Source organism: Cupressus sempervirens, chromosome 1, assembly GCF_028749045.1.
Source record: "Cupressus sempervirens isolate cs-2001-9-10 chromosome 1, ASM2874904v1, whole genome shotgun sequence".
In the NCBI taxonomy this organism is placed as follows: Eukaryota; Viridiplantae; Streptophyta; class Pinopsida; order Cupressales; family Cupressaceae; genus Cupressus; species Cupressus sempervirens.
This window is the reverse complement of record NC_143118.1, coordinates 381878187-381898497: the sequence shown is the minus strand read 5'-3', so window position 1 is coordinate 381898497 and position 20311 is coordinate 381878187. Positions and strand designations below refer to the sequence as shown.

The window sequence follows — 20311 nt, the reverse complement described above, 5'->3', positions numbered from 1 at the left end:
TGAGCTTCTTTAACCAATGATGCGACACCATTCCATGTTAATTAGTGACCATTTTCTTGAGATTGTTCAATCCATACTGTCATCCAATCAAGAGTGTTTGCAATATACAAGTGTAGTGCATCCCACTCATGACCAACTATAAAGAAGACAATTACACCAGTTAGAAACAATTATATATATTGATGATGGATAAGAATTGTTAAATTACAAAAAAAAAAAACTTATAATTACCTCTCACCCTCCTCAATCTACCTTTCCCCGTTAGGTACTCCCCTTTGAATTTGTCATTACAGTTGGGATCCCAAATACGATCTACATGGATACCTGTTGCAAACTTTGGAAGATATTCACTAATATACTCCATGGTCTGGTATATCATATATCCCTCTATCATAGAACCCTCAAGACGTGCTCTTTGTCAAACCAAGCCCTTCATAAATTTCAAGTGCCTCTCAACCATCCACATTGATCTAGCTTGTACAGGTCCACACAATTCAATCTCCTCAACTTGATGTATGAGGTAGTGTTCTTGAGCATTGAAAAACATTAGAGGTAAAAAAATTTGCATTTCACACATAAGCTGTGGAATTTTTCTCTTTCAATATTTTATATCTTTTTTTATCAATTTCTTTAGATGATAACCACCTAAAAGAGATTCAACATGCAAAAATACATAAAGGAGATTTCAAATAAAATTATACAATAGATTTCAGATAAAAATCTACAAATCTAAGAAAAAACACTTCTAACCTCATGTATTTTCCAAGATCATATATAACTTGTTTAATATTGTTGTCAAACTATTGTGGAAGGGATAGAGGTAGGATGAACTACAATCATTAAAAAATGATCATTTCAATATATTATTAAATAAGGCAATTGGTACTACATTCAATCTTACAAATATACTGTAAATAGAAAACATGACTTATCTTGAGGAAGGTATGCCAATCATGTGTTTTCAACCCTGGCCCAAAATCACCTTTCTTTGATAGAAGAGTGCTTATATTTGTAGCAAATCCTATTGAAAATTTTGTTTTTTTTATGACTTCTTTTAATGCATCACTTTGTTGCTCTATTAATAACCAAGGAAGGGCACTTGTATTTATGCTGTCTCCATTGCTATTTGATTCAATGAAAACTTTTAGTGCATGATTGGATTCATGAATGTCAATACAAATTTTACCAATTTGTTCTTTATCATGCCTTCCATCCAAAATTTTCCATAGTGTCTCTGTTACATTCTTCCCAGTATGCATAGCATCAAAAAAATATGCAATTGGGAGATCCTTGTACTATGGTAACCTACTAAATTGGGTAGGATAAATTTTCATTCCTCTAGGAAGTTGGTCATTGATGCCTTGATGACCTTCATGAGCATCAATTACAGCATTAGTAAATATAAGACAATATCAAAATACAAATTGTAAACTTTGGATGACAAATTGGACATTGCCTCGATGATTTAGTTGATCGCATTCCAACTTCCATAAATGAGGTGTCATTCTTCATGGCCTTGATGATGTCTCTTCTTTCCCATTGAAAAGATGTTTTTTGACAATTCGATACCTATGATTATTGTGGAGAAAGTGTCTAAACTCATCAAACACCTACTTTCCTAAACTTCTCGAATGATGACATTTCATCTTTGGACCACAAACTGGACATGCAAATTTTTTCTTTGTCTAAAGACCTAAAAGATCATGTACAATTATCATGCACAACTTAAGCATTTGATAGTAATGTGTAAGCACTATAACAGACCAAAAATATGTGATCTTAACAATATAGCATACCGCAAAAATGAGTTAGCCCAGGGGCATCATGTATTGTGTTGGAAATAGAGATGGAGTAACTAAGAGGAGAGGGGTGAATTAGTTACCACAAAAATAAATCCACAGATCCTTAGATATCTTAAAATATAGTTGTTGCTGACACTCAGTAACCACACAAATAAATGCTAAAACTTGATAGATGTTCTATTAACTTATTAAGAATTTAAAGTGATTAACATGCATGCATAAAGGAAATAACATGAACACAAGAGACACCAGATTTAACATGGGAACCCAATATGGGAAAAACCACCAAGTAACTAGTCACCAATTTTCACTCTTCTGAAGTGAGCCCTGTTAGGAGCCAACCCTGTTAAAGGTTACAAAACACACTATTAGATGTGACCCTATTAGAGGATTTAATCACCTTGTAAGGAGTGGCCTGGTTGGAGGTCTTAAGAACAATTCAACTGAATTGTCACCTTGTTAGAGGATTTACAAAATGGTTGTTAAACCAACTCTGTTCAGAGATTTTGAATCACTATTACAATGATTAGAAAGCAAAAATAAAGTGATCTGAAATATATGCAACTTATCTTTGTTGAATACAGATCTATGTTCTACTTCACTAGATCCTCACCAATCAAATACAACTTTGCAGCTCCATAAGGATATCTAATCCTTTCACAACATTCGCTCATATATTCAATATTTTCTCATTCCATTTACATCCATACATTCGCACTCTTATGCATCCACACTTTTTATATTCATGAATTCACAACTTGACCTTTCATATATACCTTATAGATTGTCAAGTCGGCTCAATTACAAGTTACAACAACTAAAAAACATTAAATCAGTTGGCTGCAAACATTGCACAAAACAATTAAACTTAATTCTTTAGAACAATAAAATTCTTCGCTTCCCAACCTAGCTCGGTGAGCACTGCTCCAGAATGGTTTCCCCAGTGTTAACCAAGTGAAGCTCGATAAACACTGCAAACCTTGCAACTTCCTTCAGAGACCGAGTTAACTCGATAAACACTGACCTTCCTTCACTTACCGAGTGAGCTCGGTAAAAGCTAACTTTCTCTTTGATGACCGAGTGAACTTGGTAGAAATTGACTTTCCCTTTGTTAACCTTGGAAGCTTGGTTAACATTAACTTTTTGCTACAAAACCCTTTGATGCTTGAGTGAGCTCGGTAAGAGCTAACTTACTGTGTAATGTTCAGGAATGCTAGGTAGTCACTATAAATTGCTTTGCTAACCATTTGAGCTTGGTAGACTCTATCTGATGGCTGATATGACATTTGTGTAACATCAAAGACAATACACAATTAACAATTGTATCCAACAATATTGTCCATACAAGCATTGCATGGAATTGATATTGTCGATGTCCTATCAGTCAAGAGATGTCATACATAGTGATGTCATTCCATAACTTCAACAAATCATCAATTAGGGGCTCAATATACACGTTCATATCTTTAACTTGGTATTTATCTAGCAATTGAATGAACATAAACATTATGTAATTATTATAACCATTTTCATGAATTATTTATAAATTAATTTAGATAACTATAAAATAAAAAAATACCTAACACAATCACTGAAAACATTATGTGTTCCCTCTTTATGGACATCCAAGGAGGAATGTTATTGTTAATTACAAAAATAGGCCATACTAAGTAAACAGATCTCATATCTCCATATGGATTGACACCGTCCGCCGCCAATGAAAGTTTTAGATTATGAGGTTCTTCTTTAAAGTGTGACCATGTTTTTTCTATCTATTTAAATGCAGAACCATTGGTAGGAATTCGCATAATGTCATCCTAGCTTCTATTGTGTGCATGGTAATCCATAAATTGTGCCAAGCTAGCGCACCTGAATAACTGTTCAAGACGTGGAATAATGGGAATGTACCGAAGAACCTTGTGAGGCACTTTTTTTGTTATTTGATTTGACCAATATCTATTAACATGACAATCAGGGCATTCTATTGCAAATTTATGTTGTTTATGATATAGAATGTGATCATTGGGACATGCATGTATTGTCTGATACTTCATTCTAATCTGATCCATAATGTTAGATAATTCTCGGTACGAACGAGGAAAAATGTTTGATGGTGGTAACAAAAACTCATTAATCAACCTACAACAAAAAATATACATTGTTAATATAATTAATAGTAATTGTATGCTAACATTGAAGATGACAAAAATGACATACATTAGCATACGTGACATTGCTACATTAGATATACTATTCATAACCGTTAAGTTCACCAAAAACACTATAGCTGAGAGTAGAGTTGTTTGGGAGCCTTCATATAAGGGCTCGTGTGCCTTCTCCAGTAAAGGTATATCAAGACCATCTTCATCATTATTATCAGATTCACTAGTACCATCATTGTGAGCCTCTTCATCACCTACCCCAATACCATCTTCTTCAATCATGTCCTTTGGCACATTATCATCTTCTTCCATGGGAGTGTTATCCTCAGCTTGGATATTCACACCTCCATGTTCCTCCAGTAGGAAATCCACATTCAGCAATGGACAAAAATCGTGGCCCCCTTCAACATGACCATATTGCCTACAATGACTCTAGGCTATTGTGATTAGAATTCTTCGATTCTTTAAGCCCTTACACTTTTTGCAAGGACAATAACGTTTATTAGGTTTTCTTCATAACTAAGCCCACAATGTAGCCATTGTCTCATTATTTTGTTCTGGGTTCGTATTGTTAGGCGCAGTCTTTCTTCACAGGAAAATATACCTGCAAATAAATTGGACATGTTGTAGTTAATGTTTATATCTACACATATGGAAACTTTTTATTAATTTTTTAAAATGTAACTAAAATGATCCTATAATTTCTAGAAGGCCTAGATATTTGCAAAATGTGGATTTATAGACAATGTATTTTAGTTATTTGCAAAATGCCTCAAAGAGATGTCACAAGCTGAAAGTTACTTAGGTGCTAACAACAGCATGCCATGACTAATCCTGATAGCAATGACTAATCTGATTAATGCATCAACTAATGAAGATGATTAAAAGATTGAAACATATTAATGCAATCTTCAATCAAGAACATGTGAGCTCAAAAGATGGGTAAATCTCAAAAACTCGTGAGCCTAAGATCATTAAAATTTCAGCCATGAAATAATTGCAACTGAAATTTGTTGAAAAATAGGCCTAAGTGGGTTGGCCTAAGGGTCAAAAGAAGAATTCAGATTTCACTTAATTAAAAATCAATTAGCTTATGCAAGTTTGGCCTCATGGTGGTTGTACAATTTTAAAAAACTTAAAAATTTTGGCCTCATGGTGGTTGCACAAAATCATATCAAATAGGTGCATAATATATTAGCAACCCCTCTTCCACGAGTTACATATACAATACAGTAGTGGGAGGGGTCAAATTCATTGAGTTTGCCTTAGACAGTCAAGTTTTGTCACCGTTGTTAGGGATAATCAGATAATTGTTGTTCTTTATAGTTATACTTGGAGAGCATTGATAGGATTGAGTGGCAATGAACATATAGACCTTGCTCAGTTGAGTATTATAAACATTAACCGCCACCATGAGAATTCAGATAGGGCATCTTGAGTTTTAAAGCCTTCTTTCTTAATTTCATTCATTGAGATTCTGAATGAGAAAATTTTCAATAAAGCAATAGAGTCTAACAATCTTGCTTGTTAGGCATGTAGGTAGGCTTTTAAATCAGCAATAGAAGAGGAAAATCAATCTGGATAGTACATAAATGGTCAGAAAAGCTATTAAATTATCAAATAAAACCAAAAATCTGTGTTCTTTCAATTTTTGAGAGAGATACAATTTGTATAACTTGTAGATAAGATGCAAGAGAAAGTTATTCATATTTCAGATTCTGCACATCGATTTTTATCTTTCTTTTATCCCATAGATCCTACACGCTCTTCAAATTCTAATGTTGATTGAATTATTTTCAAATATCCATTGATGGATTCATTGATGATGGGCTTATAAACAAGAGTTTTTTCCATGTTCACAGGAAACAAATGATGAATCCTCAATACCCAGTGAGGATGATCAAGGAGCCTCATTTGAAAATAGTGATTGTGAGTCTCAAGTAAAGAAAGCAAAGGAAAATGTTGAGGAAACTAAGAAAAGTGAATTAGCAAATGGGAAAAAGAGCAACTCAAGCAGCATTCTTGATAAAGTGATGCCCAGAAAACCTGACAAGCTTCTCCCATGTCCAAGGTGTGATAGTTTGGAGACCAAGTTTTTTTATTACAACAACTACAATGTCAATCAAACAAGGCATTTTTGTAAGAATTTCCAAAGGTATTGCACCGCTGGAGGAACTCTAAGAAATGTTCCTATAGGGGTAGGTAGGAGGAAGAACAAGCACAGGACAAATAACACTACTGCTACATCAACCTTGATCAACTCTCATGGCTCTTTGTTAGTAGATAAACACTAAAACATTAATTATTTTAAGAAAACCTTATAAAAAATTTACAATATGGGTCAGTATGTTCCTAGTACACAAGTCCAAATATGTACCAACTCTATATGTTTACCAGATTTTTTGTTCAAGTCTAATACACTTCACATTAAATGTAAGTAAAGTGTGAGATGTTAAAAATTAAATCACTTTCTATTAAGGATGAAAACTTCAAAAGTGTGTGTATGTATATCATTCTGCACTTGCTAGAATCTCAAACCATCTTCCAATCTACCTTAACCTTTTAATTGTAATGAAATCACCTCCCCCATTGTCCATTTTGACTGATCCATTGAATTGACTAAAATTCATAAGGCTTAATTTAGTTAGTACCATTCTTTCAGCTCAATCTAGTCAATTCTACATCCTCTAGTACAATAGGGAACTCTATAGAAGGATATACTTTCACACTATTTTATATATTCAATGTATGAAAAAACCATTTAAAAGTTGATCTTATCAGACAAATTAAATATTCATACATTTCTATAAGATCAATATGTCACCCAATATATAGATAAACTAGAGAGCATTAAAATAGAGATGAGATTGTGAACATAAGCTCAAAATAAGTTCACATCAATGATCATTCTTCTAAACGGATCGATCTGCAATTTGGTATTAAACTTTGATGAATGAAAAGAAGACATTCAATATCATCAAAGAAAACTTATTCCTTTGTGAAGTTAATCAGTTATTAGGAAATCTATGTTGATAAATGAAAGCCTCTGCTATGGATCTTGCTTTAAGCCATGTCTTCTAAGATTTTTGAAAGCCCTCTTTGTACTTATGCTCTACTGTATGGTCTTTACTTTTTGAATAGAAATAATAATCTTGGTAGTTTCTCCTTTGGCTAGTGTGAAACTTTAACAAAATTACGCTCATTATGCAGTTCTTTAGAAAACATCATCCTCTTTTCCTGATCCTTTGGGTGGCTCTCTTGACTCGTTGCATTTTGTACCTTTTTGGAGGTTTCTGAGGTGTTATTTTGACTAACAAAAGAACTTGTTGCCCCATTGAACTGGATTCTAAGTGACCAAATTTGAGTTAGGTAGGGCACACTGGTATGTCTGTATAATAAATGTAAAAGTTATAAATACATACTAATATTATAGTAATACAAATAAATAATATGAATGTAGTAAAATGTTAACAACTAAATATTTCTTTATTCTATGAAATAATAAATGTAACTAAATAGTAAATATACACATTTAACCATTATTTAGTGATTCTACTAATATTAATCTATATTAAAATATAATAATATAAAGAAATTGTAAATATTTGTAGACTTTGGAATAGTAGGAAGTATGGTGAAGATTTACCATCCCAAAGCCATGCTTTTGGTGATTCAAATTTGGTTTATTAAATCTTATACTCTTTCTTCTCCAGTCATGATTCAAAGGTGGTATATTATGTATTTTGGTTCTTTTTTATTAAAATAAAGTCCCATGGTCGATTGCTTGCCACAACCAGTTTGGATTGTTAAATAATGAATATCTCTTAAAATAGATTAAGTTTTCAAAAACATTCTGATGTTGAATACTGGAACTTTCTTTGGGGAAAGTGATTGTTTTTGTGGTACATAAGATTTGTGTCTCAACTATGGAGTGGTGTAATGGGCCATGCCACTATAGGATATTGCATTGTTGTATACTAGAGATGAATCGAAGTTTAGATAAGGTGGCATATTATGCTATTTGAGTTGGTGATAATTATTATTTTCCATATGTTATCCTTCACTATTAAAGAAAAACTAAAAATAGAAAATAATGCTGTTGTTAGGGTTTTGCAAGGGTCAAAGACTAAAAAAGTCAAACAAACATGCTTCTAAATCATTGAACTCTTGAATTGTGTGCTCTAGATTTGTCTGATTTTGTTATGCAACGATTCCAAATTTTTCAAAGGAGAAAAATCCAAACCTTCTTTAGATCTGTAGACAATTCAAATTAGATTTTGAATTTGAACAAATTGTACCTAAAATCAACATGAAACCTTGCTAATTTGGAAACCTAGGTTGGGTTTAAAACTGTAATAAGGGTTCTGAAAAGATTACTTGAACCAACTTGTAATTATGTGATGTTTTATCAAGATTTTTAATCATGTAGTTTTGAATAGGAGTGGTTAAGAATACCCATCTCTCACAAGCTTGAATGATCCACTTAGCACTCACTGCATCTAGGTGATGCTCACAGAAATGAAACATTATGACTTCTTGAGAGCTCAACTGTGACAGTGCTACTCTGATTCAAGTGCAATTAACAAGCCAACTTAGCTTGTTGCCTCATTTCCTAAACCTTCATAAAGTGTTGTGTCCTATGAAACATTGATTATAGAGTTTCTCAGATCATTCATTAACAAGTAGGTGGGTTTTTAAGCTTTTAATTTTCAAATCCCTCAAATATCTAGCAATAGCTCAAAAAGAAAATGGAACTTTTTCTGACCATGTATTTATGGTGCAGGTTAGTGGCTCAAAGTTCTATTACCTAAAAAATGAGGCTATTTTATTGGAGATGGGACTCTTTAACTAGGCTCTATCAGAACTCACAAGAAGAGGATATGTGCCTTTGAGTACCCCTGATATTGTTCGGGCATCTGTTCTTGAAAAGTGTGGCTTTCAACCCCGAGTAGAGAATACCCAAGTGTTAAGTCCTTTTATGATACAAAATTTGATTGACAAAACAATTTCTATCATTAATAATTTATTGTCTTAGTTGTCCTTTTTATATGTTCCAAGGTTCAAGTCATAAATCATTGGAGTTACAAGAAGATCAAAGGTTTAAAGATAAGATGGTGCATTTCAAAATTTGAACCACCATGATACAGATATACTAATTTTGTTTTGAGTAAGTATATTCTATATATGGAACAGACCAATGTCTAGCAGGAACCTCTCAGATCCCAGTAGGGGGAATGTACATGGATTGCATTATAGCTAACACGCTCTTGCCAGTAAAACATGTTGTTTTTTTACATTGCTTTTGCACAGAGGTTGGTGTTGCAGGCTATGCAACAAGTTATAATTGCATTTTTTTTTTATGGAAGTGTTACTCTCTTGAGTAAATGGAAGTGCACATGTTTTCTGCTATATTAATTTTTATTGCATTACATCAACATTGGAAACTATGATTGCATTAAATAAAAGGTAATCTATTCCATCCAACATACGTTTCTTGAAATATGAAAAAACTGTTCAACTTAACAAAATATTTGTAACTTTTATGCACTCCATACTAATAAAAAATGTGGTTTGAGGTTCTTGAAAGGGCCAATGTTTAGATTCGGTATGTTACAAGATACTCATTAATGCTACTTAGGATTGATAATGCTATGTGGAATGGTGTGCAAAATAGTTGGTAAAATCATTATTATCTACATAATGGAGACCATTGAACATGTAAAATCAACAATTTCTTGAGTACTTTGATTTGTATAATACCACATAAAATGTATGGTCAGCTTATAAACAAATGCATGCTCAAAAGAAACTATATTTCATATTGGAAAATAGAACATGCTTTCAAGTTAGTAAATGTCAGTAAACCTCCCTGGTTGAAGGTCTAATCTCTCTTGGCAGGATAGGTTGAGGTCCCTAGTTCTTGTTGTAGACACCTAAATCCTTTAGAAAATAAAGTATTTTTATTTTCTGAAAAAATTTCCTGATGAAATCATTATTTATTAATTAATTAATTATTTAATTAATTTATTTATTTTTATGCCATTAAATCCCTTTATCTTAATTAAAAATATTTAATTAAGGAATCCCTCCCAAAAATGTTTAAATCTTATTTAAACATTATTTCCTTATTTATTAATTATTTAATTAATAAATTGACCAAAAAACCCAAAATAAATTAAAAATTTATTTATTTTTTGCCCAAAACTTGGCCAATTTCCTTAAGACCACTAACCTCTTCCAAGATCTTCTAATCCTTTTTAAATTTTGATTAAAGGCTATTCCCATCATTTCCTACCCCTAATCCCAACTCAAAATATTTAATTAAGATTAAATATTAATCCTCATGTTTATTAAAAAAGTTTTAATAAATATCTCCTCAAATCAAACCCTTGAAATAAATAAAACTTTATTTATTTCCTAAAAATCTAATTCATCCTCATCCTAAGAAGTTGTAGACTCTTCTAGAAAGTCTTCATCCTCATCCTAGGAAGTTCTAGACTATTCTAGAAAGTCTTTATCCTCATCCAAAGTCTAGACTCTTCTAGAAGATGTCTTTAAACCTAATCCCCTCCTAACCTTGTCACATTATCTAAACATGGGTTAAGACTTACTAACCCAAGCCAAAGTTAACAAATATCTCCTCCTTCACCCACCCTCATTAAATGTCATCCACTTGCCTATCCCTAAGCTAATCCTAAACCATCCTAATCCATCCCCTAATCATTTTCACAATCTTAAGCAAGCTTAAAACCTTCCTAATCAAGCCAAAGTCGAAATTCCTCTCATCTCCCTCAAAATATCCCAATCATAAAACTTTATGAAGCCCACTAGGCCATAAATGACTCTTCTAGGCCCTTTCATTGCTCTTACAAGCCATTATGAGGGTCTTTATGAAGATTTTATCCCTTGAGCCTCCTTTGTTGACTCATCCTTCCCCTTTCCTCCATCCTCTCACCTTGTGACATGTGTCACTCCCTAATTGGCTGTAAGAAAGCACAATCCATGTGCTCTTTTTTCATTCAATCTAAACCTTCCATAAGCTTTTTCCCATCCTTGTATCCTAGCCCTTGATCCCTCAAGCCCTTTGCCTATTTAAAGAATCCTCTCCCAAGCCATTTTAACACAATCCATGAAGTAAAGTCATAATGCCATTTTAAGAAGCCATTTTACATCAAAACCATACACTCACACCCAAATTCCAACTCCATTTGAAGCCCTTTTTGAAGCATAAGCTTGAGCATACATCCTATCTATTTAGACAAGGCCACTCAACAAGAGAGCTTCTTATTGAGAGAGCCCATTAATGGCTCATATTCTCAATTGAGAGCTCATCTTAGTTTATCTTGAAGTTTATGAATTTTGTTTAGTTTGTAGAAGCTTTATTTAAATTTGGTTTCTATTAGCATACTAACATTGCTCATATACACTTGTAAGGGACTTGATTCCCTCCTCATGAACCCTTACATGTATACTTTAATGGACGTTGGTAGTACTTTTGGATGAGTGTCAATAATCTTTTTTTTCAAGCTAAGCTTTGGGATCATTATTGGGGGAGTATATCCCTCTAATGTGTGTATTTCATTGGTCATTAAGGTTGTCAAAAATATTCACTCAATTTCAAGAGTGACCTTTGTTATGTTAATACATGTTGTGCTTACTAGTTTTATCATTTTAATTGTTGGCTAAGTTATTTTATAATATGACTATACATTTTTAAATGCAATGGTTAGGTTTTAATTGACAAGTATTGGTCCTTAAAATCGTACTAATGTTGTCACAGAAAGGGAACATTTATGAAAGACCCTCCCTGTATCACTTGCATTGTAAATGGAAACCTCTGGAATAAGGCATTAATTGTTATATACTAATGCAATCATTTTGGTCTGAATTGTTATTCTTTTTTTTCTACCATGAGTTATTATCTTGTAGTGGGGTAGGATTTTTTATGGTTACATCGTTGTGTGCATGTCATAATGAGCTCATCCCCCATATATGGTTCCCCCCGTAGCTTCTTTAATGTGTGGACAAAGGCGATGGAAATGGATTCTTAGCCTGTGAAGTGAAACTTCTTGATTCCATTCACTTGCCTCTACTTCACTAGACTAAAATAGTAGTGCTTGGAGGAGAGTGCTAGTGTGTTCTAGCTCTCTTATAGTTACATGGCAGGTGTATTCATTGAGTTTTAACCTGATCCTCTCTTGCAATTATAGCTAGTTAAAAGTGCAAGAGGATTTCTTCATTCATCACTTTCCCTTAACTTGTCTGGATATATGAGTCATTCAATTTTAGGGAAAACAATTATTTTTGCAATCAGACATACCTATGTTTTATGCCTTCATTCTTATTTTCATATATACTAAGTTGTGCCCACTATCCACAAATAGAATATTTTGAGACTCCAAGCCATAATGATGAAAAGATACCATGGTTGCACACTACTTTGTTGTTTGAAATGATTCATAACTGAAAATAATAGATCTGTGTTATATAGATTCCTCAACTCCTTCTGGTGAGTGATTAGTGAACTAAGTTTTTTTTGAATTTCTATTGCCTAAAGTATAGCTATTTTTTCTAGGTTGTTGGGCAGGGGTTTGTACTGTGTCCATCAGTTCAATAAGGTTGAAATGTTTGTGATATGTCATCCAGAGGAAAGTGAATTATTCCTTGAGGAGTTAATTAGCATTGAGGAAGATCTCTTTTCTTCACTTGGATTACACTTCAAGTGAGTTGGAAATCTTTGGTTGTTTAATTGATTATATAGCATATTTTTTTTGTTTTTTTGTTTTACAATTTTTTATTTTTTGCAAGACTTTAGACATGCCTTCTAAAGACTTAGGTGCACCAACATATCACAAGTATGATGTGGAGGCATGGATGCTAGGTCTAGGGTGGTATGGTGAGGTATACCCTAAACTATAATGCCATTCATTAAGGACAATATTTGATTGGTAGATAGGAAAAAAAAAGTATGCCTCTACAAATATTTGTGTAATAATTATACAAATTTTCTTATTTTTAGATATCCAGTGCATCAAACTGCATAGATTACCAAAGTCATCAACTTAATATTCAGTTTTGACCTATAAGTGCATAATCAACTCTTTTAGTGGCTGTCAAGCCCAAGAAAGGGAAAACCCCATTATTACCATTGTAGTTTGTACATATGTTAAATGCAACAACTTGTGCTATACCTAGAATGATTATATCCATACTTGAAAATTTTCAGCAAGAAGATGGGTCTAACCATTCATGGTTGGTGTTGAAGTCATATATCCAATGTCAAAACAATAAAGCATTTTCCTAGATGTGAAGATTATTTTGTGATAGTTTTTTGAACCATTGTTTCTAAGCAAGACCTCAGATTTAGCTACTGAGTGTATGAAATATTTTCCACCTCATACATTTTAGTACTCATCTTTCTTGACCTTAGTAATCCTCAAATGGTAGGTTGACTACACATTTATTGGGATAAGTTGTAGGTAGGTATCTTAAATGCATTTATGCATTGCTTACTTGATCCCTTGGTAACTTAAAGATCCAAAAAAGTATAAAACAATGTTCTTTGAACATTCAATTTGTTCAAATGAAATTTAGAGGGGAGATTATCCCAATACTACAGACTATAAATAAGAGAAGATGTAAATACAATATGTTGTCTACTACATCACACTTTGCAAAGGGAGGGCATTCTTCTTCAAAAGATCATATTGATAATGATATAGCAGATTGCACAGACAACATGAGGATATTTAATAGTAGCAAGTTCTCATTTTATTTTTTATTTTTTTTAACATGGGGATGTCCCCGTGACCTTAGCCCAGCGATGACCAGCAGCCAATGCAAGTTTAGGGTGAGACTAGTCCCCCATGGGTGCAAAGAAGTCGTAGGCAAGCCACTCTCACCATTTGAATTGGGAGGCAAAATCAAACTCAAGACCATGAGGGTGACCCATGACTTCAAGCCTATCCGTCTACCGTGTGCGCTAGGGGTCACCCCCTACAAGTTCTCATTTATTATGAAGAAAGTCAATAGACTACTTCCATAAATATTCTTAATTCATATGGAAGGAAAAATACTTTGAGGAGGCCATCTTACTATAATAGTTGTTTGCCGGGTAAGAAATAATTATAGTTTGAGACAAAAGAATTTGAAACAAGATCAAGGGAGAGTTGGTAGTATTTTTGTTAAAGAGTCTCATGACAATTCCAAGAATCCTAATGATGCAAAATGATGGAAGTGAAAGACAACAAAATGTCCAAAGGTGCAATCAAATAATGTAAAATCAAAATTGAAAATTGCTCTTGGAATAAGAGGCAATCCTGTGAATAACACTATATTTGCAAGAATAATGCAGGTGCACATATGTTAAATTCACATTGGAATGGTTAGAATTTTATTTTTGATCTTGATAGTAATTTTTAACAATGGAGTTCAAGAGATTGGACTACTCATTCTCCATTTAGTATGCACTATTCTCAAGAATTGGTCAAGTTATTTATCAAGGAAGCTTACAAAAAGTCCATTTCTTGTTAAATGTTCAAAGAATGACTGTTGAGTGACCTTAATAGTTAATTGCTTTCGTGTTTGCTAACTACAGAAAGGGTGATTATCAATACTAGTACATGTTATTAGAGGGTCTAGAAGAACAATATGATAAGAATATGTTTGAAATGAGCTAGATACATATTTGAAACATTGATAAAAGCAACTGACAACTATTTTGTATTATGCTAGTGTTTAGGAAATGTATAAAAAAGTATATTTACAAACTATGTTGTAGGATGGTATGTTCACTTGATTATGAAGTTGTAATTAATATGGATGACTGAAGGAAATCATAAATCAAAAAGTATGAAAAGAGCTCCTTGTCTTCCAACCGTGCATACCTTATCTAACAAGCCCATGCTGAAGCCTCGCTTGTTTTATGTTGAATCATGATCTTTGATGGCTCACGAATGCTTAACTAGGTCAGTAAGAGTTGTGTGCCTTGAAAATGCAAAATTTCTCCTTTAAGATAAAGGACCCACTTTTCAATATCACCTGGTAAACCCTGTAATAATCAATTTACAAACACCCATTAAGTTATGCTCTATTCAACTACTGTTCTAGACTGCTACTTCCAATTTGGGAAAATAATTTTGCTAGTTTACATCTGATTTAAGAACTTACTAACCAGCTTAACTTTATGAATTATGTTTATACTCTTTGAACTATCTTGAAGCAACTTATCTAGCTTTATATACAATATTGGAAGAGTTTATGTCAGATCTTCTTTAAGCTAAATAGACTGCTTCCAAACAAGGAGTTTGTCCATTAAATGGATGATGAAAACAAAACAACTATACTATTTTACCTTTTAATAAAAGTGGAAGCAAATGCAATACTCTTGTATGCAGACAGGCAAGGACCTCTATATGAGAAAAGAATGCCCAATGGACTAATTCATTCTCATTCAGAAGAAAATGCATTGCAACTTGAGGACCAATTATCCTAATCTCATGTGTGTCATGTTGATGAGAATGAGAAACAAGTATCCAATGCAAGCTATAGTCAACCACCCGAATGCTATTCACTCTCACTAGTCGGTCATAGCTGGTATTGAAAGAATGGTTCCACACTGGGCCAAGTTGACATAGGGCACCTACAAGAAAATTTGTTAATGGGAAAACCCTATGAGAAATGCCAATCCGATATCTGCACTCACCAAAGTTCAAAAAACGTGAGCAAAAAAGACATACAATTTCATCCTGCCTTCCCAACCATATCCAAGTTCAAAAAATGAGAGCAAACATATTTGGCGTGCACTCACCAAAGTTCAAAAAATGTGGCAAAATATTTGGCATTTCTAGTCTTTGCCTCGACTTCGTGTAATTTGATGTTGGTCAAAATTTTGACCAAAGGGTGGGGGGGAATTTGCGACCAATGCGAGAATGAAAACAAAAAATAAAGAGGATTCATAGCGTTGGTCGAAAATTTTGGTAGAAAAATGGATGCAAATGTACTAGTGAGGGTTGGCCCACCAATAGTAGTAGTTGTATCTATGGTAATCTTTGGAATATCTATCCATCTATCCTTGTTTGGGAAGTATGGAAAGAAAGAAATAGAAGAATATTTCATGATCAAGAGATATGAAATAATGGCTAGTGAGATTACTAATAGAATTGAAGCATGTATAGTTGAAAAATTTAACTCTTAGCTCAGAAAAATCCCAAAAGAGGAAGGAGCATTTTCAGAATGGCATGGTCTTATGTAAAAAGTTGGAAAAACCTAATTAATCCTCTTCTTATATATAATAAAATAAAAAAACAGGCAAGGAGAAAATATAGGTGGATTCTACCCCCGTTAGGATGGACCAAATTAAATTTTGATGGAGCATCAAGAGGCAATCCTAGTACAGCTAGGATAGGATGCATCATTAAAAATGACTCTAGCACATGGATAGCTAAAAGAGATAAAGCAATAGAAGCAACCAGTAATAACCTTGTAGAATTAGAATCCCTTCAAGAAGGTACCAAAATTTTCTTGGATCTAAGTATATCAAAACTTATTATGAAAGGAGATTCATAGATTGTTCTAAATGCTATAAGAAAAAGGGAGACACCTAATTGGGTACTAAATTCCAAATTGGAAGAAGTGTTAAATCTCATGGACCATCTTGAAGAGACTCAAATTATGCAAATTTTTTTGGGAAGGAAATAAAGAAGTAGATCAATTAGAAAATAAGGGAGTTGATGGGGAAAATTTCTTAATATTTAATCATAAGTAATCTAATTGGAAATAATTAGCAATTTGAATAAAAAATTTATAATGTAACTGTAATTCATATTAGATAAAGCAATATAGTAACATAACTAGTAAATATAGATGCATACATTCATATCTAAGCATATAAATACTTAAAATATAGATATTCATGTATACCACCATGAATAAACATAGCATTGAATCCTCTTACCAACCAAAGAGGAAGTGGGAGATAAAGTTGGAAGGTCTTTTCAAAACATAAAATGTGGAAGAAACAAATAAAGAAATAAATCTAATAATTATATTAAGCAAAGGAAAAGGCAAAAAAATTAAGGTTAAGGAATAACACTTCTCATCCATCTCAATAAAGGACAGGTTTATATGTTTGGATAAATCTATCTTACAAATTTGAATATCATAAGCATGTATAAAGAGTGAAAGGACTAAAATATTAAAAAATTGATAAATCAAAATCTTATGCATATAGATAAGGAAAGGGAAATGATAAATATGTTTTAGAAATGGTCACTTCAAATTGTGTTAATTGTTTCATATACTTTAGTGGGTCTAATATTGCTAATACTTGTGGAAAGAAAGGTTTCTTTGATTTGTAGGAAAGTAAAAGTAAAATAACTAAAGGTTTAAGAAGTTATGAATAGCATCTTAAGTCTAAGTATAGAAGACAAATAGATTTTTGCAAGGAGATTATTTCTGGCAATATTTGATGTAATTATTGGACAATCTATGATATCATTATATAGTAAAATACTGAAGAATGCACCTTTTAAAAATGTATAATATAGGACCTTGGTCCTGGGCAAGACTAAAGGTTTTCTTACTCTATTCTTTCCTACTAGTGCCCGTTAGAGTAGAGAACATTGAAACTCTTTTTAAAGCATCTAATATAGTACAAAGGCTTTGGCCATTTATGGATTAAAAAAAAAAAAAAAAAATTAAAAGAAAAAAAAAGTTGAAATATTAATAAAAGCATAAATTAATAAGAGCTATCTATATTATGTAAATATGTGTAATGTATGTACTCACTATGCATAATTGCACAAGATGTTAATGTTTGATCCACCATAAGCATTTCAATTTGCATATAAGTTCTACTTGAGACCTAAATAAGAGGTATATATAAGTTCTCTAATTTTTTATTGACAACACATACATACATTTAAATTATATAAGTACATATATATAGAAAAAGCACAATAAAAAGAAAAATTATATGTGTGTATTTTGTACTCATCCCACTATACCATCTTCCCCTCTCTTTTGCAATGCATCTATGATTGCCTCATGCTCATCTATTGAAATTGTCCATAATACCTTATCGATGGGTTTTCCTTTGTATCTTTCTAATTTGATATTCGTTGCCACAACCAAATGAGAATAGTGTAAAATTTTATTTTCTGATTGGTAGTCTTCAAATGCTAGTAAACCATTTCTTCTTATTAGGTATATATGTAGCTAGGTGCCAACTACAACAACAAACCCAATTGGATACTCAAAACCATCATCATCTACTTGATTACATATCAATTCTTTCTTAGGTTCCACACATCTAGCTAGCCAATACTCAATCTATTAATCGCTATCATTAGGTGCAATAACAACATAAACATGTCTACAAGATAAGATAAAGTAAAAAAATAATTTAATCAAATGTGTGCATGTAAATAAATTTAATATATTAATGACATGTACATAACTAAATAATATAAATTGAAGCATGATCACAACAAAATTTAATTAAATTGTGCATACCAGGTTGTATGAGGTCTAAAATACAACCATAGTCTTTATGATGCAAATGTAACATTTGGGCCTTCATTTACTATATCATATTCAAAATGTTATTTAGTAGGCACTAATGATTTATGTTTCCAATCTTTAACCCATTCTGCATTCTCAGATTCTTCCCATTCACCTACAAGACAAAACTAACAAAAACAAGCAAGCTCCCTAATCTATATAATCCAAGTGTTAGAATCCGAACTCCTAAATGAATGTCATTTAGCTGACCTACTAATTGTGTCATAGTCATATCTTGAAAAGATATTCTTCTCTTCAACTAGGAAGAAGAAACATCTGATTGTAGAGTTAAGACTTGATCCTATGTATAAACATTTGTTACACCATTCCACAATCTCATGTGCATTTTTGAATTTGGATTTTTTCTCAAACTTTAATTTCTCTCTACAAAGGGCTCTCTGTAGGCATGCACCAACAACATCATGTTCTCCTTTACCATGTCTAGCCTCAAAAAAACTCCACACATGTTGGATATTAGTTTGCTTATGTGTCCTACTCAACCAATAAAATATTCTCGCATTCTTGAATTGTTCCATAAAATTATCTAACCATCCAATGTTGTGTCATTTCAATTTGTCTCTCTCTTAAATTATCATAAAAGACCTTGAAAAAATATTGGACAAAATCAAATGATTGAAATTTATTATCACTCATATAGAAACAGTACTCTTTCAATATTTTTCGATCCTCCTCTATACTATCAGGTGGATGCCTATAAAATATATGAACATAAATTGTTACTTGCATTAAATTGTAATAGTGTGGTTGTACCTCATCTTGTGGTGCAAGCATGTAGTTCTCTATAAAGTCAACAACTAAAAGTATAGTACCAATTGGAAATGTATTCTTACATATACAAAATTTTCCATCAAGCCATCTAGCATATTGAGAGTGTTTAACATATTTTGGTATGATCACACCCTTAAACTCATCTGTAAATGCATGATAACTAACTTTATTTGTAACTAGATCACACCTTCTTCTAATCTTCCCATCCTTCAGTGGATATTTAATAGTTTTGAATCTTTTTACATCAACTAATTGTTGTCCAAAAGTAGTCAAAGAATTTTCATGCAAACATTCATCTAACAAAGAAAGATTGCCACACATATCACAAGTACTAGAATGACATGCATTGAAAAGAAAATATTGGTCATTAGGTGGCTTACAAAACAAACCTGATATGAAATATTTTATAGTTTGAGGTGGTACTTTTATACCACATTCTTGTAACATTTCTTTACTATGCATGGTACCACATATAGATTGAGATACATCATAATGGTAATGAAATTGAACATGATTTTTACAACATGTAATTCTTTCCTTGTTAATCCTTACATACCATGGTTTACACTTTTCAAAAAATCTTTGATTAATGGTTATAGTTAACACCTTATCATCTAAATTTTTTATAAAAAATTCAGTTTGAGTCATGTCCAAAAGGTGTTTAGGATGTGGATCGCATATATTTGAGTCAACTCTCTATTTAAGATCAACTTTTAAATTAGGTGATACTCTTGTATTATTATGCCAAAAAAAATCAACCAAACTTTTGACTTCACTAGTCAGTTTCATATTAGATTTCGGGAGTCTACCACTAGAAGTCCACAAACTATTTGTTGGATCACATTCAAAGTTAACCCTTCTCTTTACAACTCTTTCTAAAGTCTTACGATTCACATTAAGATATCCACTTATGTTACTAATCAATCTTTTGTCAGTAGTTGATTTGTTAACTAAAGCTATTGTTATTGCTCATTGTGTTGCATTCTTATCTTTAGA

General features: G+C 32.5%; 1 pseudogene; it reads left to right on the top strand.

The window, feature by feature from the left end:
• Positions 1 to 5651: 5651 nt before the first annotated feature.
• LOC149577862 (serine--tRNA ligase, chloroplastic/mitochondrial-like) lies at positions 5652 to 13255 on the top strand (annotated as a pseudogene).
• Positions 13256 to 20311: the final 7056 nt, after the last annotated feature.